This window comes from Sipha flava, unplaced genomic scaffold (genome assembly GCF_003268045.1).
Source record: "Sipha flava isolate LNK unplaced genomic scaffold, YSA_version1 2_pilon_pilon, whole genome shotgun sequence".
Lineage (NCBI taxonomy): Eukaryota > Metazoa > Arthropoda > Insecta > Hemiptera > Aphididae > Sipha > Sipha flava.
Genome location: NW_020272972.1, coordinates 2733566 through 2749482, shown reverse-complemented (window position 1 = coordinate 2749482; position 15917 = coordinate 2733566). Strand labels below are relative to the sequence as shown.

The window sequence follows — 15917 nt, the reverse complement described above, 5'->3', positions numbered from 1 at the left end:
TTTATCAACTTATTTCTAAGTAGATTATGTACAAATACATTCTATAAAAAATAACTAATTTTTATAATTTCACAATGATTGTCATTCAAATAAAAGTACTGAAAAAAGGTTCTGGAAGTTATTATATTATCTTACTTCACCACTTTAGAATACTAGTATATACCTATTATAAAATTTCCCTCGATAAATAAAAACATTTTCGATTGTCAGTATTATGTGTATATGTTTTTCTTTTCTTTTTTCTTTACGCCAGACCTGTATAACAATGTACAACTGTAGACAACCTTTCTTTATTGCTAGGTCATAATTTAAAGTGTTCAGACTGTACTTTTTCGTTTCATTTTTATCTTGTCTGTTTCAAATAATAGAACTGCACCGATAATTAAAATTTTTAAAAGCACTGTTGGCCTGCAGCAAGCACGCGTTTCTGATAATATTATACTTGAAAATCTAATATCCCTTACTCTTATCCACGAGTAAATATTTTCAACGATTTTATAACATTCACCGGGCTTGCCTGAGATTATTAAGATCTAACCTCACGTTAATTTTCATGCCTAAATCTCTTGTTTTTCCAGCTTTTCTTTCAACTTGTATACTCGTATTCTGTTTTTTATTCGAGGACCGCCTTTGACTGTTATATGCACCTAAACGTACACACAAGGACTTATTTAGGAGGGGCGAGAATTTCCATCACTCCAAGTGGCAAATATTTCTGAAATTAAGGAGTGGCAGCATTTTTTTATAACCATAATCCATCATCCATTTTCATTCGTCAATCGAAAAAATTTAATATTTTAAAATTTTACATAGTGACAACAAATCGACTTTTATTTCACGATAATATTATCAAAAGTTAAAATCCATAGATAAACATTATCTTTCTTGAAAAATCGTACGAAACGTGTGTAGGGGTGGCAATAAAACTTTACCCGGGGCGTCAAAATGCGAGATACGTTTCTACATACTCGTACATGGCGTATATACATTTATACAGAACATGCGAAGGCGGATTTACCGAAGTATACATTTTAGAAATGGCAAAAAATTGCGTGGTCCTTATAAAATATATATTTTATTCATATATATATAAATAAAAAAAAAAAATTTAATTCTTTATTTAAGAAAAAATGATTCTATTTTTTATATCAGTCTTACAAATGATGTAGGTTAACCTTAGTATACTAAGAGTATACCTAATTCGTGTTCATTGAAACTACAACTTTTAAGACTAATATGTGATATTGAAAATTGTTAAAAGCGAAATCATTTGTTTCAAAAACGTTTTCATCGTTTCACTTCGTTTTCCGAACGATGGATGTTTCGTTAATGATCGTTGAAAAAACATTGTTGGGTTCGATCGAAATCCGATGGACACCCGTTGAAATTCGTTCGCAGTCATCGGCCGGACAAATGAAAAAAAAAAAAAAAAAAACGAGGAATAAAAATACCGTCAAAAAACTCGAGTGGACGATTGGAATATTAATGGGAGGGGGCAGACTTTAAAATATCGTTTTTCCCGTGTCGGTTCAGGCGGCAAACGTTCGATAACCGCAAAAAAATGCAAAGTCCCCGTCCGGGGCGGCACGCGGCTCGGTAAGGTTCGCGGGACGGCAGCGGATCGCCTTGGCGGGAACCCGAGTCTGCGGTGGCCGAAAAGTTACGCGCTCCCACGGCGGTCGTAAACGGAACCGAACGCAGTTCCGCCTCGGTGCAGCGGTGTCGAGCGAACGCGTCCTCCCGACGGTGCGCAACGAGCGCATCTGCGCGCGGCGAAACGTTGCCGTCGGTGCGCACGACCGCGCGTACATTTTCATACGTGCACGGTCGACAACTCGAACGCTTTTCGTTTTGTTTTTCGTTCCCCCCCCCCCCCCCTGGAAATCGTCGTAACGCTCGACGCAACGGTAAGGTCTCGTCGACCGGAACGCGCGACCGCGACCAACACGGGTTTTCGTCGGGAAGCGCATCTCGAACGATTCGCTTCGAACGTGTCCGGGTCCCGTCCGATCTCGAACCCGCCGTAAAGGGAAAACGTTTGACGAGCGGACGGGAAACCGATGGTCCGCGCGTTACTCGCGAATCACAAACGTTTCGAACGGTAGCGATTCCGAAAAAAAAAAAAAAAAAAACGATGAACGTGTTCCGGGTCCAGAAGAACCGTACGTACGGTTACGGCGAGAACCGTGCAACGCGCCGGGCGACCGGTTGATTCGGTCGGGAGGTACGGATACTACTCCTGCGTTCCGAGCCGTACGGACGGTTCAAGACCGGTTTCGATCGGTGAACGGTCGAGAGCGCCGAGAGTCGGTAAAAAATTATTTTCCATCCGTGCACGCTTATAGCACCGGCGGTATTTTTCTTTTTTTTTTTTCTAGTTCTCCATGACGTTCGCGAAATCGCGAACCCGTCGTAACGGTTTTTCGTCGTAAAACTTTGGAATTATGTTTCCGTTGCACGTGCCGACTCGATTTTGTCGCGTTGGCGTAAGGCACCTGGAATGATATAACGGTTTCTCGAAGCGAACCTTCGTTGGCCGCCACGATTTCGAGTTACCGCGACTCGACCGTACGTACGAGTATATGGCGCGTGCGTGTACGTCTGCACTGCTCTACCGGTGACGCGGGGGCACGTCCGAACAGATCACTCGTGCGCGGGTACGTTTTGAGAGAAATACAAAAAAAAAAAAAAAAGAAAAAAAAGCGTTATCGTCCGCGCGAAAAGTTTGTTAACGCGAGCACACGAGACCGTCGAATACGGCCGCGTGTCAACTGCGTGCCGTTAACGTGCAATTGTTATTGCGCACCATTCGCGTCTAATCGTACGTAATCCGTGCGCACACATAAAAGTCGAATACCACTCGCTCACTGATCGTGCTATCTCTCGGATACCGCACTCGAACGTACGAACTTGAGATTCGCAACGATTATCGTGGTTCCTCTACATGTGCAATTTAAAAGGGACTTTTCGAAAATCGCATTTATAACGGTCGAAACAGATTTCACGTGTAGACTTTTCCACTTTTTGGTTACCAAGGAAGCATTCGGTTTTGTTTAATATGTCGATATCAACTGTTAGTTCCAAGCATACTACAAATCAATAAAAATTAATGACATTCGAATGTACTAATTCGTCTCGTTTTTTCAATCCAACATTATTAGGTCAGGGATTAGCATAATTTTTCTAATCCAAAACCATAAATTATGCATGATAGCCAAATATTACTGACTCACACTGATCGCTGTTTAATCAAAAACTACTTATACGAACGAACTACTAACCGTTAACTACTGCGTAACACTACAACACAGAACGCTAGAAAACATTTATACCAAGCTTGCTCTGAATGGGATCAATATCATTTTCGGAAAACAGTTAAATAAGTTTTTGTATAAATATCATTTCCAAAACATCACTACCAATAAAAGCTATTTGGTTCAAACTATGCGTTCTGACCAAACTTCAGGCGTATACTCGATTATTGTCTAAACTATTGTGTAATAAAATTGATGACTTCTCATCTTAAGATCTATATCAGTTTTACCAAGCGGAAATTCACTAAGTCTCATTTCATGATCGCAGTCTTAACTTATAAAACGTTTTTGAATTTTTCATAAACAAAACTAGATAACTCCAATGTGTATACACCATTCTCATTGCTTTAAGGATTATATTACTATTTTCTTTTTTTGATTTCATTCCATTTTTTTTTTACAATACTTGAATATTTCTTAGACTTCCTGTATTTCATTTTAAACGCCACGTAATTAACAATTAGGAATTCTTCCAGTGCAAAATAAATCAAGTTTTCATGATTACATTTTTATCATTTTCAATTATGACACGCCAATTGAAAAATAACATTTAACATTTGATTCATTAATTTAACATATATTACCCTTTTGCTATGGTTTATATTTTTGAGGGTGTTCTGAATTCGAGGTAAATTAAGTGAATACTGTAAAATCCCTCTGACGAGTAATGTGTGTGGCGATAGCGGTTACAAATGGGATCGCCGCTGTTTTCGTACAACAAACGCATGATCACGCGTCCGGTCTGAGGCGTTTCAGTTTTACATTCTGACCGGGACGACGAAGCTCTGCCGTTATATATTGCGAACTCAATCGATCTCGGTCCAAATGGCTGCTCGAGTGTTCAAAGTTAGAAAATCCCTAATTTCCCAGAACATTGTCTGCTCTTCCTTTTATAGTCGTTTTTCTAACATGATATACGTAGTATCATCGATTTCAGATTTAAAATAATTACAAATCATTATTATCTTGCCACAGAAGACTACAGTATCTAATTCGAAATCGTTGACCGTAATCAGATTTTTACATTATTACCTAAGGGAATTAATTTAATTTGATGTTTCCATATTTTTTACACGTTCATATTTATGGATGCGGTCAAACTGGTCAGTTTGCGTTTTTTCTGTTCCTTCATCTTTCGTGAATTTCTTCGGTTCGGTTTTTAATTTATAAAATTGTTGTTTGACGATTTTTTTTTCCTGTTGGACTCTTGAAAATAGTATTGATCAAATCTTCTTCTGCAGATATATATCTAACTATTACTGGTACTGTTATATACCTCAGAGCTGCCAATTTTAATTATATCATCTACTCGCTTTATCGATTTTATAAACCATTTGAAACAATCGTTGTGAATTTGAAGAAAAAAAATGTAGCACTAATACAACGTTCCTTAATTTCTATTCTATAGAGATCAATAAGTATAACTTGGAACGTAAAAATGATTAATTTCTATTCTCATTTGTCAACGTTTCATTTTACAGTAATTTTAAACAGTTTTAAATTTCAAGTGTTACAAATGTCTAAAATTAAATTTTTTATGGGCAAGAATTATGTGTGAATACATATACTATTTCCGTGTTTAGCTAAGACAAAACATATTGTATACGAAACAAATCGTTTTTTACAAACGGTTTATAGTTATACGAACACATAAATTCAATATAATTAAAAATATCATTCGTACGCCTATGACGATGATAATAGTTGTAATAATAATAATTAACCGCAAACATAATAATGTACTGACGGCACTGAATTGATTTTTTTACGAAAACAATACAAACATCCATTATCCGGTTATATCATTCTACAAATAGGGTTGTTTTACCACTGATTGCACACAGTTATGTTTCGGTTGATGCAAATTGATTCTATTGTCGGCCTCGACTGCAATAAGTGGATTCCGGTGTCACATCGTAAGGTGTATAAATCGACGTCGGCCGGATAATACTACTAAAGCAGCATTAGCACCCATTACACCGGTGCGTTTCCGTGGCGCACGGTTCCCTCGAGTGAGATTTAATCGAAATCTCGTTACCCCCGCGGTACACGTTATTATACAGCGTAACGAAGTAACAAGTAGAACTTATAAGTGTATCACAAGCACATATATTATTTATATCGTATAAAATAACTAACGGACGTAGTTAATAACGCTATTGAAATGTAATGTCATGATTTCCGTTCGAAATAGGATACTTTTTCCGAGCGCGCACTCGTCTCTCGGAGCGTTCAATTATTTTCGAATTGTTCATCTCATCGTTTTAACCCCAGTCAAACACAAATGCCAGCACCTGCCGACACGTTCGACTGTATGCGTAAATAATATCAAATCAAGAACGTCCGTAGAAATATCAGCCAAGAGGTTAAAAGTCACCGTAAAATGATTTTATATTTACCTGTAGCCTGTTAGGCTATAATAAATGTAAAACAAAAAATACAGGATCTCGGTCTGATTGACATTAAATGCTTATACGATAAATCACATGAGGTTTATTTTTGCAGAATACGAATAGTTGTATAACACATATTGAAAACCTACAATTTTAACTAAAATCGTGATGGGAGCTTTTTATTGCACTCGTAATTCGTAAAGAAGGCCTTCATCCCGTTGTCAATCGATTATTTGTTATTAATATTCGTTCGAAAGAAACACTGATTATAACTTGTAACATTTAATTTGATAATAAAAAAAAAAAACACCGCCTACGCCATAGTTTTTATTCACGCATTTACGTAAACGCGGTAATTACACGAATAATCATATCATATCCATGCGCAGTTGTTGTTGAATCGCTTTATTTGGTTTTATTTTTTTTTCAAATAATGCGATTTGGTTCTGTTTAATCTTAAAGTAGTATATGGAAAACCGTACATTTATAATACTTCATTCAAACTCATACCTAGATAAAAAAAACATAAAATCAAGAGTCCCTCGAGGAAACGATCAACCAATTATTCTGTATAAACTATTTATTCATTTCTGAAACACGTATTTTAACAAACAGTTTACGTACCACATTTTTTGACGACACTAAAAGTGTAGTATTTGACAAATACCTCATACACAAAAGTAAATATTTTCCAACGTGTCACTTAAAAAAAGTTGCATACAATGCGAAAATCAGTCCAGGTAAATTGGTAAATTCGTCAAAATGAATGTTCCCAAAGTGATATTAATGAAAAGTCAATCCCAATTCAACCCTTAACGAAATAATTATGTAGCAAATCCCGTGGGCTCACCTCATACATAATTTTGACGTAAGCAGGCCAATATTTGACTTAATCTCCTAAAACATTCCAAATATCCAAAATATGCCTAAGTTACAAAATGTTTATTCACAATTACTGATTTGGCCTTAAAAAATTCAACTCTGAGATATTGCTTAACTTTTCAACCTACGTTTATTGCAGGCCTATCAGTTCATATTTGTCTCAGTATCATATCAGGAGTTTCTTGATTTATTGCGAACAAATTTCTCCACAAAGACCTCCAACTACCCATAATCACTGAATTCGACAAAAATCATTATTAAAGTTTTCACTTTAAATGTTCACAAGATTAAAATTCTCTCATCAATAATCCGGTTCTCTCTTGTATAAATATTGTATAAATAATAATATTAGTTAAAAAAAAAAAAAATGAATGTGAACAAATAAATGTATTTCTGCAGAGATGTCGTTAATGGACTACTTCTTCCTCAAGATATTCATATGGAAAATGTATTAATGTTTAAAGTTACTTATTATTTTAGATAACAGATTGTAAATAATTATTTAGATAAAAAATAAATAAAGTTTGTTTGCTAGATTTTTTTCATATTATAATATAGTCAGTTTATAACAATGATAATGATAATGGTGAAGCTCTTACGGTTTACAAGGATAAAAAAAAAATAAATTAGATTATTGGTTAGGTCAGGTTATTTAATTTACCATTATTTGGCATAGGTAAAAGCTTATTGAAACAATTTAAAATATAAATAGATATGTTTATTAAAAATGATTCTATAATCCAATATGTATAAAAGAACAGGCATTTTTTAGGTTCAAATTTTGTGGTGACACTATTTAACTTTTTCGCAGATTTGTGCTAAATATTCTCCTGAGTATCACCACGTCACCTGATTTTTAATTTTTTTTTTATCTGAGGGGAGAGAGAAGGATATTGTATTTTATAATCTAATTTTGTGACGACATTATTTAATATTTTTCCAATCCCCCCTCTTCCTCTGATTTAACAGAAAAAATGAAAAATCGGGCGACGTGGTGACACTCAAGAAGTTATTTGGAACAAGTCTGTGAAAAAAAAATGGAAAAATATTAAATAGTGTAGTTACAAAATGGGAACATAAAAAAATCCTGTTCTTTTATATTCATAGTATGTACAATAGTTGTGTGGAGAACAAAGGAGATAATGTAGAGTAAAGTAACTTTAATAAGTAAAATGATAAATCATTTAATTTATGAGGTTGTAATAATTCTGTCAACTATGTTTATGTAATTTAGTTCCTCTGTATTTACTCATCAATATTTACATGCGAGTAGTATACATATTGTATTATATTAGTATATACGTATACAATACGCGTGTGTATACCGTACACACGCATATATGTATTTATAAATTAAATGTCATTTATCATGGTGAAAATATTCTTCAAAATTACAATAAATCAAATACGTTGTTAGAATCACAATTCTTTTTTTATCAATGATACCATTTACTTTTATTTACCATTTAACGTCACATTAAAATTCTAAAAAGACATGATATCGTTCTACATAGTTCACTACAGTTCGTTTTTTTCCGTTTAATATATATTTTTAAATCGATTAATAGTTTTAAATAAACACTCGTGCTGGTATGTGGTACTGTAATGGTGTTAAACAAATCGAATGTTGAGTTTTCCAAAATAAATTAATGAAAAACACGACATCGAGTGAAAATTAATTCACACCGGGAAGCGCGACATTAAGCGTACCCGTAACGATATTATTTCACGTAAGGTCTATTCGAAATTCGAATAAAGGAAACAAAATGAATAATGAACATAAAATCAAAAGTTTTACGGTGGTTCGTAAAATCAACGTATATAAATAATCATTGATATAATACAATGTACTGAAGCCCTGGATCGATTTAAGTATTTTAGGTATAAAGGTGTTATTATATTTCACATAATTTGCATAAAAGTATTTATAATAAAAAGTAAATACAAGCAGAGTCTCTTATACCCATGGACTACGAAAACGAAGGCTTCCTACACACGGAGCTATTCAAAATACACTAAACGGTTTTGTGATTGAAATAACTAAACGGTTATTAACGTATTGATGACTAAAATCCATACATGAGGCTACTCATAATATAGCTACTCGGGCGTCATTAATAACCGCACACTTTCAAAAACAGGTCGTCGTTCAATACCGCACATTTTTATATCTTAATTTGACACATTTTCGCCAAATTAAACCGTTCAATACCGCACACATTTATATGTATATACATATCAATTACGTATACATTTATCTAAATTAACATAAGTGCACCTCGAGACCGAGCGGGATCACTCGCTCGCTAGGACAGTTGAAAACGGAAATATCCACCGATTTGCTAAGCGACATCACCCCAAGTAGGTTCCAGGATAAAAAAAAGATTTTGTGTGGGACTCATACGAAACCTACAACGTGAACTGTACATGCAAAGTGTGCAGAGAAAAAGGAACTGTAAACCAAATTTGTGCGGTTTTGAACTATCAACCTTTTAAATTTTCCTTTTTAACAATAGAATAAATATGTGCGGTATTGAACGATGTAAGATGTGCGGTTGTAAGCAGTAAGTGTGCGGTTTTAATGACCGCCGAGCTACTCGTGATCGAAATTTATTGTTTGTTTTGTGTGACCACGTATGAAGAACATTTATCGTCATTATATTGCTGCATCATGAGTTTTGCGACAGTGATTCTAATGTTGAACAAGTGGTGATAGCATTCTACTATTACAGTTGAAATAAAACAAAATTTTAAGTTTTGGATTCATCCATACTTCGAAAAACATTTCCATCACCGATCATTTATTACTGCAAGACAACTGAATCTTTTAGTTATTTCTTACAACTTTAAATTCATTTCTGTTCTTTCATTCTTCATATATACGAAAACATATAAAAAAAAATAACCAAAATAAGCTTTGTCGGCAAGTAAAAAAAGTGACTTAACTCATAAATTACGGGACAGTTAAATCACTTGGAACGTATAACTAACGCATTAGTAACTAACTAGTAACCAGTGTTTCATTTAATAACATAGGTAGTAACTCAACGTCAACTGATTAGTGATTTGCGTCAATAATTAGTCTGTAATGAACGTGTAGACGGCCTACTAAAAACGTCGATTAATTGAGTTTATGATAAATATTTCTCCTTCGCCTTTCTGCCAACTATTTAGGGTCGGTCACCCTTGTCTAAGATGAATATTTACGTTAATACTAAACGAATTAATATAATTCTGTGAAATTTTCAGTTATAACTTTTTAAATCCGATAACGCTTTTTATCAATAATATACTCGTAATATATTTATAAACAATAAAATAATAATGATAAATGAATAAAAAAACATGATCCATGTATAAAAACTAGTAAAATAAATAAATCGATCGTATGCCAATCAATATTACAATTGTCTGGGACAAGTTAGACGTACGTCAATGAAAATTATAATTACTTTCTAAAGATTGATATCGGTAAACATGCACCAACCTCAATAAAATAACAAAAAGGTTTAATCGTCCATTACATTGATCGAATTATTATTGAATCGAAAAATCCTTACTCCGTTAGAAATTCACGTGCCAATCATTGTTTAATTTTGTTTTTCTGGCAAACACTAAGCGAAAAAATTGTAAGTATGGAATTAAAGTAGTTATATTACACGTTCCGATTTATAAGAAAGGCAAATTCTTAATGCGGCCGATTTGTATGAATCGAGTGAACTCAACAGCTCGGCAATAATAAAACAGTCACTAATGTTCAAAAATTGCCAAAAAACAAATAATCCGTTTAGATTTTTGCAATTGTTTCTAGTGTTTTTTTTTTTTTTGTATAGTTCACTGATGATACTTAACGTTACTGTAATGAAATAACAAAGTGTTACCCATAAAATCACTCACACATACACACATAATACTTAAATTACAAACGGTGTTGTAATAACAATTAGAACTGTAAAATATTCGTGCATTCATGAGCCAACAATAAGACTAAATTTAAATAGTAAGCAACATAAAAATTTTATAAACGTCGACCCTATACATTTCTAACGATGTTCAAGTATTCAGTGTGCCTATAATAGCACTATAAAGTACTGTAATCGTACGCAATTCTATTATTTCCGTTCAATATAATAATTCGATTGAGGATAAACATTTTACGTTTTAAATAACTTATGTTTGATTGTTGCGTGTCTTTAAGAGATATCGTTCGTGATTCCCCATACATATTTAGAATTGAATCAAAACTTTCGGATATATTGTTTATTCGTTACAACGGATACATTTTTTTTTGTAATAATTTACAGTACAATATTTAAGTAATAATCTACTTATTTACGTGTAGAACCTTTTTCTATTGCGAAATAATAAATTGTTATCTGTGCAACTTGTAAATAATACTTGTCGTAAACTTGTAGAGAAGATTGCGTTCTAAAATTTTTGAACAGCTTTTATCCTACGTTCTGAAACATTTTCACGGTTTCGGCAAAAATTGTATAACAATAAACGTTTTCGTTCTTCCCGACTTGTTCGTTGAGCGTGTGAAAATCCAACTTTCATATATATTATTCATAAATAATTACATCAATAAGAACATTGTTTAAAAATACGAGTTGCGGAATAAAATTAACAATTAATTATAATAAAATAAAAAAAAACTATTTTTCCTTCGGGCCGGATTTGAACCAGCGACCTATGGATATCTGTGATATCTTATCATTTACACTACAGTCCACCGCTCTACCAACTGAGCTACCGAAGGCTGAAAGACAAAAATCATTTCACCATACATAAGCCGATCGATATTTACTTTCGCTAAAATCTCTCGGAACCCCTTTGGCGAGAATACACTCGGAACGCCGTTTCCCTGAAATCTGCACTACACTACGTTGATGTTTACGATCGTGCCTATACCCTGAACCCACCATGTGCCCAACACGATGAATTTCCCTCACCGTGCCAATAGCCATGCCAATAAAATAATAATAAAATAAAGAGTCGCATTAACAATATACATTTTATTACATTTTTACCTATTTCTTTTTCTTTTTTTTTTTTCGGAGAAAACAATTCTATGTGATACAGTCGTAAAATGTAAACCATATAAACAATACAACGGATAATATGGGATTGATTTTTATTTCGTTAACAATAAAATGTTATTTTACTTTTATGTCCACACAAATATAAAGAAATCTTATTCTTACACCCTAGATCAGTAATGGTGTGCCCTGGACTTCATGTTATGAGTTACAAGTTTCCTGTGTAGCATATTAGATTATTTAAATAAAAAAATCGCTACGTGGCCGTTAGTTATTAAGCGGTTTTTAAATACGAGCAAAAAAGTTGTTTTAGTTTTTGAAAAATATTGATGATTTTCTTGAACCCATAAGAATGGGTTTCGATTTATAAGTTTATTTAAGTTTAGTTATACGAAAAAACGATTATTAATAATAATAACATTGGACCCTGAATTATAATATTTTCAAATGTTCAAATCCTTCTTGGAAATAAAAATATTAATTCAAACTAAATATTATACTTAGAATGAGATGATAATCCTCTTACGGACTTGCCCAAGTGACCATTTATAAACAATGACCTGCCCCCTTGTGAGATGCATGTACTGTTTTGAAACACTCCTATGTATTATAAATATTAAATATATAACATTACTGCTTTATATAGCATTCGTGTTCTATGCGGGAATAAGATAATAAATTATGAACGGTGAAAAATTAAACATTATAAAAAAAAATAATATTTTTAATTATTGTAATATATATATATATATATATATGTATATATTAATGACAAAAACATTTGATACAGTAAAAGTATTTTCGATCATTACTTACGTTTGTTATAAAAATCGTTAGATTGATTTGCGCGATTTTCTTTGACATTTTATTGATTAATTAAATAATTAAAATTAAATATTTTTATTGAATATAATTTTTTTCTCGTTCAACATATTTGAATGTGATTAATGATTTTTTTTTTTTTATGAGTAATTAATCCCCATACAACCAAATATAACTATACAAATATAACAACATTATATACAAAATTATTTTGTTCATTATTTCCTCATCAGGATTATGTAATATGATATTCGGTATCCATTTAGAATAATGAACTTGTCACGTATTATTAAATTAGTCTCTCAATGTGTGCGACTCTGCATTGATCAAGCTGTGCAGCTACGCTCAGTATACGGCACGATACCAAAAATTAAAATATATCGATTCATTGATATGGGTGCATGCCAACGAACCCTTAATTTGTGTCCAATCGAATAGGCCCACAAATAATTAAGATGGAAAACGGTTTAAGTGTTACTACCGAAATATTGTTCAAATAAATACCGTTAAGCCGTATAATATTTTAATGCATATATTTCGGGTTAATAATAAATTCAAATCCCATAAGACTACAACAACAAACCGGCATGAACACCAAAGCTAACTCCGTGACCGCATTATGTAGTCATTTACTAGATATTTTTCATTACTGCGTTTTATACCTAAGGTATTAACTAATTTGTGCTGATAACTGGTAAATGTAAAATAATTTATCCAACTAATTTTTATCATTCGACTAGTTTCTATTCAATTGATTTATGTTAGGTATTTCATTAATTTTATTATTCGACTAATTTTTATTATATACTTGGCTATTTTATTCGATTAACCATTAACTAAATCAACCTTTTTTTGACTTGTTTTGATTATAATAAAAATTGTAACTAACTATAGTAAGAATTTTATTAAAAGTACAAAATATATAAAAAATAAATTATACAATAAGATTGTATATCAAAAACAACTTTAACATAGATAGATTAAGATGGTTGAAATGATAGCTAAGGGACTTATTTAGGGTATTAAATACTGATTTTCATAAGATCCATGGAAAATACTAGAAAACAAATCTACAATATCGCAATTTATTAAAATAATCTATTTATATGTATATATATATTTTATACAGATTCAAAATCGCAGCGCAACAATACTGATTCCCATTTTAGACCGTTGTATATTATATTGTGTATACGTGTTTGAAGACTACAAAGAGCTTCGGCACTCTATATTCAGTATTAGGTACTCGATTAGATACTATTATTAGATACTACTGTTCTATATTATATACTATTAGGTACGTTGATCTGTTTACAAAACGATTAAGCGAATTTTAGACGAATTAGTCCGATTCATTTTTAGTCGAATTAGTCAACTAATTAAATTTATTTATATTTGTTTTGAAAAATGTAGTCGAATAATTCGGTAGTACGTGATGAAAACTGACTAATAGTCGGTAGTAACAAATAATCGCTTCTCACCATCACTATAACATATTATAATACTGTAGAGTGTTAAAACTTAATATCCGTTTTATTGTTTGGATTGAAAAAATTCTGTTAACATTATGGACATTATCATTTCTTTTTGGTGGTCAACGGTCCGAAATATTGTAACCACACGAATTATTGGCAAAACGTGATGGGAAACAAATCAGAACTATAATGGAAATACATCTGTATCCGGCAATCGGAATAATGGATCGTAATCATTTATAATAATATGTCTTACGTCAGTCTTGAATTTTTATCTGCGTTCAGGTTAATGTGCCTTATAGCACCAGAGGGTATTATTTTTTCTAGAAGGACCACAGCTTTATCAAATATGTAGGGATATCCGAATAGAGTTAACGCTCATCACTACTCGAAACGTAAAGACGGATAACAATCCCACTGGGACCGCACGAGCAAAGTCAGGTAGAGTCGGCGCGCACTTACCGGGTACATTAAAAGTTTGTTTTATTCGTATATAAATATATATATATAAAAATACTTGACTAAAACCCAAACAGCATTTTCGTTTCGCGTTCAACTGATAATGTGTTATACGTATTAAAGATAATGATAAAATCAATAATAGCATTTTATCAATTTTCGTTCGATCAATTAAAATTCGAAAAATTACTATGTTTGATCAAAACCACATTTTCGTTTCGCGGTCATCTGATTAACGCGTTATATATGAAATACAGATAAAAATAAAATCAACGATAGCTTTAACACAAATTCACGTCGGCCCAATCAAAACGTATAAAATACTTGTCGTAAACTTGTAGAGAAGATTGCGTTCTAAAATTTTTGAACAGCTTTTATCCTACGTTCTGAAACATTTTCACGGTTTCGGCGAAAATTGTATAACAATAAACGTTTTCGTTCTTCTCGACTTGTTCGTTGAGCGTGTGAAAATCCAACTTTCATATATCATATTCATAAATAATTACATCAACAAGAACATTGTTTAAAAATACGAGTTGCGGAATAAAATTAACAATTATTTATATAATAAAATAAAAAAAACTATTTTTTCCTTCGGGCCGGATTTGAACCAGCGACCTATGGATATCTATGATCATTAATTACACTACAGTCCACCGCTCTACCAACTGAGCTACCGAAGGTTGATGTTAATGTGGATCATTTCACCGGATTTAAGCCGATCGTTTATTGACTTTCACCGGGATCCGAGTATCCATTCGGCAAAATTACGGTTCGCACTGCACTTTACTCCTTACTCGAACTAAACATCACACGACCAACTACAAGCAGCACACATTTGTGCACGCTTTTTTGCCTATCCTAAACTCCTTCGTTCAACGGTATAAATTATTATGTCGACAATTTTTATAACTATTTTTCAAAACGGATTAACACCACAGAGCAGTGACGACTAAATAAAACGCTTGAAAAATAATTTATTTCTACGTTCATTATACATTTTAACGAGCATCACGATGATTACGTTTTGGATTGGAACAACTGTTGTAAGCTCGACTCATATACGGTTCTCGCACCGTATTCCACCGGAATCACCGGAGTCTCACGGTCAGTGCATTCTACGCGATAAAAACCAATAATAAACTACCATGCCTTTAAACGTACCTTTGATTTGTTATTCTTGACTTACCGGGGCTTCGGTTGATATTGGGACTAAAAGGTTTCGCGGTCGAAAACAATTGTAAAAACTAATGCCGTACGATTCGCACACAAAGGATTAATTATGATGAACAAAACGCGTAAGTGGTGATTACGGCGTGAAAATTCGATAACCGCCTGGTAGACCCTTTACGCCGACCATATTGCCGACGAACAGACGCGCGCGCTCGGGATTGTGCGGCCAGGCGTGCCGTTGGGACGCACTGGTAATCGGCGTATTATATTATGTAACGGTAATAATATTTATTTACGTTCGTGCGAACCGGTGAAAGTACACGCACAACAGCGAAACCTATCTAAATGTACGAGCGATCG

At 33.2% G+C, this 15917-nt stretch overlaps 1 protein-coding gene and 2 non-coding genes across 8 annotated transcripts in view; 1 reads left to right on the top strand and 2 right to left on the bottom strand.

Moving 5' to 3' along the window:
• LOC112686141 (ADAMTS-like protein 1) overlaps positions 1-15917 on the top strand; it is a 206022-nt gene that overhangs the window by 151637 nt on the left and 38468 nt on the right. The gene's annotated exons all lie outside the window — the stretch shown is intronic.
• Positions 11252-11348, bottom strand: Trnay-gua. The gene is made up of 2 exons: positions 11312-11348; positions 11252-11287 (listed from the first exon to the last, which is right to left on the bottom strand). It is a non-coding gene; the product is annotated as a tRNA-Tyr (tRNA).
• Trnay-gua lies at positions 14975-15067 on the bottom strand. Its single transcript has 2 exons — positions 15031-15067; positions 14975-15010 (listed from the first exon to the last, which is right to left on the bottom strand). It is a non-coding gene; the product is annotated as a tRNA-Tyr (tRNA).